We start from the raw sequence: 5,255 nt of genomic DNA on the forward strand, positions 1-5,255 counted from the left end.
CTTCTTTGGGACTCTCTGAGCTTCCTGGATTTCCTGGAAGTCTATTTCCTTTGCCAGACTGGGGAAGTTCTCCTTTATTATTTGTTCAAATAAGTTTTCCACTCATGGCTGTTTCTTTCCCCCTTCTGGTACCCCTATAATTCGGATGTTGGAACATTTAAAGATGTCCTGGAGGTTCCTAAGCCTCTCCTCATTGTTTTGAATTCTCATTTCTTCATTCCTTTCTGGTCGGATGTTTCGTTCTTCCTTCTGGTCCATTCCATTGGTTTGAGTCCCAGTTTCCTTTCCATCGCTATTGGTTTCCTGGACATCTCCCTTCATTTCAATTAGTTTAGCCTTCATATGTTCCTCTAATTTGTGACTGTACTCTACCAATTCTGTGAGCATCCTGATAAATAGTGTCTTAAATTGGGCTTCTGAGAGGCTAGCAATTTCTCCGTCGCTTAGAGTTATTGGCTCTGGGACTTTGAGTTCTCCTTGTACCATCTTTTGGGCTGTTCGTGCCTGTTAAGTAGAAAGATCGGAGCCCTAGGTTTTCACCAGAGCAGGGCAACTAAGTCGCTGGGTTGTGACGTTGTATGTGGGGGCAGGATCAAAGAGGGACAATGGCTTCCCTCTGCCGCCCGCTGCCGCGACCCCCACCGGCACCGCAGCCACCACTGTCACCAGGCCCATGCGTTTCGTTCCACTGCACTCGAGTGTGCCACCGCTGTCGGCCCTCCACCACTGGGTTCGTCCCCTGGGGCCTGCGTGGTCCGTCTCACTGTGCGCGAATGTGCGACCTTGGTCAGTCTGCCCCGCACCCCGACTGGCTTTGGGCTGCCTGCGCGCCTAGCGCCTAGGTCGGGGGATCTGTCCTGCCCGACCCTGCTCGCTGCTGGCTCCGCCTCTCTTACCGTCCTCGTTGAATGGTTCGTAGCTGTCGGACTTCCGTATAATTCCGTGTTCTGGTATTTGGGTGTGTTCTAGTTCTCCAAAACTTTTGTTGTAGTCAAACTTGGTTGTGGGAGAAGGCACAGTGTTTCCACCTATGCGTCCATCTTGGCGGAAGTCCCAAGAAACATTTTTTATTAAAAAAATTTTGTTGTTCAATTAGAGTTTTTCCCATTTTCCTCCCATTGCTCTCCCCGATCCTAAATAAGATAAATCTTTAGGGAGGGAAAAAAGCTTGGCGTATACAGAAAGAAGGAAACATTGCTTGGAAAAAAGGCTCAAGATGGATCATGTGGAACTTCAATTCCCAGGAAGAATGATGTGTCTTTCAAGATGAATGATGAACTGCCAGGAACCAAATTAGAAATCAATATGCTATATAAAAATTAGTCAGCGTAAGACCAATAGCAAAAGGCAGTAATTATTTTTAGAGATGGGTTTGAGAATCAAAGCAGAAGTACTTGGGCCAAACTGAAAGCTGCATTTGTCAAAGGAAAAACACCAAAAACTGTCAAAATGCCAATGCCTTTTCTTCTTCTTTTTCTGGCTTAAATAAATAGAATACTCCAAATAGGCAGCCCTTGTAAGTGAACCAGGAGAACGCCACCCCAAGAGTAGTATTGGCTCATAAAGAGTACTTTTGGTACACATTTGTTATGCATTACATCACTGTGATGAGCATCTATTTGGCAGCTGAGAAGCACTTAAGCATCTATCTTAGAATGCTAGATCCTGGTGATGGTGGGGTACTCACCGTGCTCACCTGGAGAACCTGGAAGAGCAGCTCAGCAGATCTGAGCCTATGGAAGCAGAAGCTCTGACCTCAGGCAAAGCTTTTGCAGGTGTACACTCACACACACACACTCACACATGCACACTACTCAGTCCTCACTCAAAAATGTGGGGGGTGGGGGTGGGTAGGGCAGAACAGAGTAATTCTGGAAGAATGGGGACAACCGTAATTGCATAACAACAATAAAACAAACTTCCAATGAAATCTATTTAAAAATTCCATAATTAAAATTTTTCAGTGTATACTCCCCAAAAAGACAAGCATGGAAAAAGGCATTAATTTATAGGCTTCCTTACTTCATAATGTTCCACTTATCAACATTATATGTATTTAGGAGTTAGCAACATCAGTAAGAAACACCAGCAATCCCTACTTTATTTTTTTTACATTTAATCATTTTGTTGTTCACGTATAGTTGTCTGCACTTACCCCTCACCACTCCCCACCACAGACGCAATCCCTACTTTAACCATATGATGTTACAGGGCTAGGGAATTGTGCATTTCTGTCACAGGAAGCAAGAGAATGTGCATACAATCAAAGGGAAGAGAAAGATAAAGAAAATAATTAATTCCTTTCGAGTGAGAGGAAAGTAATTGTGTGAGTGTAAAACATGAATGTGCTTAAAAATACACATCTTGTAATGTATAGCTCTAATGAGTGAACAGCTGTTTCGTTCTGATAGCGTTCTTGCTATTTCTGGCAATTTCTGATGTGCATTCACATGGCCCCAGGGTTTGGGCAGAAAACATGACGGAACCGGATGGTAAGGATAAGGCCTTGTTAGCCAGGGAGCTGGATCCGTCGTGTCCTGGGGGAAGGGTTCTCTAGAAGGAAACAAGCAACTCCAGGGGGAGGTGACAATTCCTTTCCCTAACTGTGTCGGTATGACTGCTGTTGTGGGAGCAGTCATTTGTATGTAAAGCGGGGGTTTAGTATACACGGGTGTAATAGTCCCTGTGTGGGCATGAAGAAAAAGGATTGATAATGTATAAATGAACTTTCTGGTTGGGTAGTATTAGTCAGGGTTCTCTAGAAAAATGACCAATAAAATATATAGAAGATGTAGCTATAAAATAGGTGAGATTTATTATAGGAATTGGTTCTTGGTTATGGAGGCCAAGAAGTCCCCATATGTGCTGCCCCCAAGCTCAGGACTTAGGAAAGCAGTTGGTGTCATTCAGCCTGAAGGGCTGGGACCTGAGGGGCAGGTGGTGTCAGTCTTGGTCTGAGATTCAAAGCCCGAGAACCAGGAGCGCTGATGTCCGAGGGCAGGAGGGATGGATGTCTCAGTTCAAGCAAGTGCACACTCACCCTTCATCTGCCTCTGTGTTTTGTCCAGGCCCGCAGTGGACTGGGTGATGCCCACCCACGTGGGTGAGGACCGTCTCTACTGTCTATCCATTCGAACGCTAACCTCTTCAGGAAGCACCCTCCCAACACACCCAGAAACCATGTTTTATCAGCTGCCCAGGCATCCCTGGGCCCAGTCAGGTTGGCGCATGAACATTACACACTTACCCCTTGTTTACTATGTACCCATACCCATCTCTTTAAAACATACTCCATCTCCAAATAAAGATAATAACAAGGTCATAGTTCCACCTACCATGATGCAACTATCCTGCTTATAACCAAGGGGGCACTCCTGTCTTCCCTAGAAGAGCGGGCAACATTCTTGAGTCATGTTTATTCTCCTGATATCTCATTAGTAGGTGTCCAGGAACACCACTGGACAATGAATAGATCCTGTAACAATCATTTTATTCTATCAATGCTGTTGATATGTAACATGTTTATTTATGGAGATGGATACGTGTACCTAACTCATATACGTGTTTCTGTCTTAACCCTATGTATTTATACCTATAAATATGAATGTGCAAAAGTATACTGTTAATTAAACACTTATTGTGCACAAAGCAAAGTCCTAAGAAGGACTCTGATAAAAGAGAAAGAAAGGAAGGGAAGAAAGCAAGGAAGGAAGGGAGGGAGGGAGGGAGGGAGGGAGGCCACCAGGTTGGTATGGTGTGCGATTAGGGGTGTGACTTTGTGTTTGTTGGTATCAGGAGAAAGATGGCGGCACTTACAGTTATTTGAATAGCTCGGTTGGGGTGGGTTTAGTTAACCACTAATGGAGTGCTCCTTTTGTTGTTTTCCTAAAAGAAATCAATAGTACTTGTGATTCTATCAATAACATAATCATAGTACATTTTCATATTAGGCATTTTCATTTATTGTTTAAAAATCATTGTGGTATCTGCTATATTCATTCACCTGGGAAACTATCCTAATCTCTGAAAATTTATTCCTGAGTTTGAGCAACTGAGAAATATATTCCTAGCAGCTATTACAAATTTTTTTAAAAATGAGAAATACCAAGAATTCCGACCCAAACCAGATTAAGCGATTGAAATTAAATTAGGTTGATCAATTAATAAAACAAATCTCGATAATTTTCTAAGGTCTTGTGAACAGGTGAGTGGTGTTAACGTATTAAGATGATGGAATAATTTAATTCAACAGTTATCAAATTTAGAAGGGCATTTCAATAAAACCAGTAAGTATTCACATTCTATTTCAATTTAAAAAATCTTATTCATTCATGCTAGACATTTTTGAACTGTGTCTGGAGTTGAAAAAGTCACTAATTAACTTTATACATTTAATTTTAATTTGATTAGATAAAAAGGACTTTAAAAGAACACACACATTTGGCTATATAAGACCTCCTTTCATTTACAAATTAAATTTTTGTATTAAGCAAGGTCCAACCACACTCCTCCAAGATCACTCTCCCCTCCTTGATAGGAACAGCCTCTCATCTCTATTTATTTTATCTGGGCCAAAGATAGTGACTTGAGTGTCATTTTATTCTCAGAAGACTTGCTGAAGTTTTGAGAGTTTACATAACGTAGTAGTTTGGGCAAACTGGATCAGTCACCATTAAACCAAATAGAAGATAAAAGGAATAACACATAAAGTTTAAAAAAAAATAGGATTTGGGATTCAACAGTTTTGCATTTAAATGTCTGCTCTGCTTTGGGACTTTGGGAGACTAGTCCACCACTGTCTGCCTCAGTTTTCTCAGCTGCAAAACAGGGACAATCACATTAATCTCCTATAACTATCTTGAGAATTAAGTGGGATAAAATACTTAATACAATATTAGGAATATTTGAGTGTTAAATAAATGGTAGCTATTTTTATGATAATAGTAAATGTGTTAGACCTCAATTCAAGGCTTCGAAGTCATTTTATCGAACCATCCAGGTTATAGAAAGGAGTGAGCAAAGTTGAAATGTTTGGATTTACTACAGGGTAGCGAGTATCTGTGCAAATAGTTTGCCTCCTAGTATGGTGATTTTATAATCAAGATTGATTTGTTTGATAATGACAGCATTATTAATCCATCTTTCTAGTCTTGGGTCATTCTCTTCCTAGAGGAAGGGGTGGAAGAGGCAGCCTTCTCTAGAGAGCGTCAGAATAATGCATCTGAAACCTGGCTCTTGTAAAGATGTTTTAGGAC

The sequence above is a fragment of the Sturnira hondurensis genome, unplaced genomic scaffold (genome assembly GCF_014824575.4).
Source record: "Sturnira hondurensis isolate 20B ecotype Veracruz unplaced genomic scaffold, ASM1482457v3 Scaffold0001547, whole genome shotgun sequence".
Taxonomy (NCBI): domain Eukaryota; kingdom Metazoa; phylum Chordata; class Mammalia; order Chiroptera; family Phyllostomidae; genus Sturnira; species Sturnira hondurensis.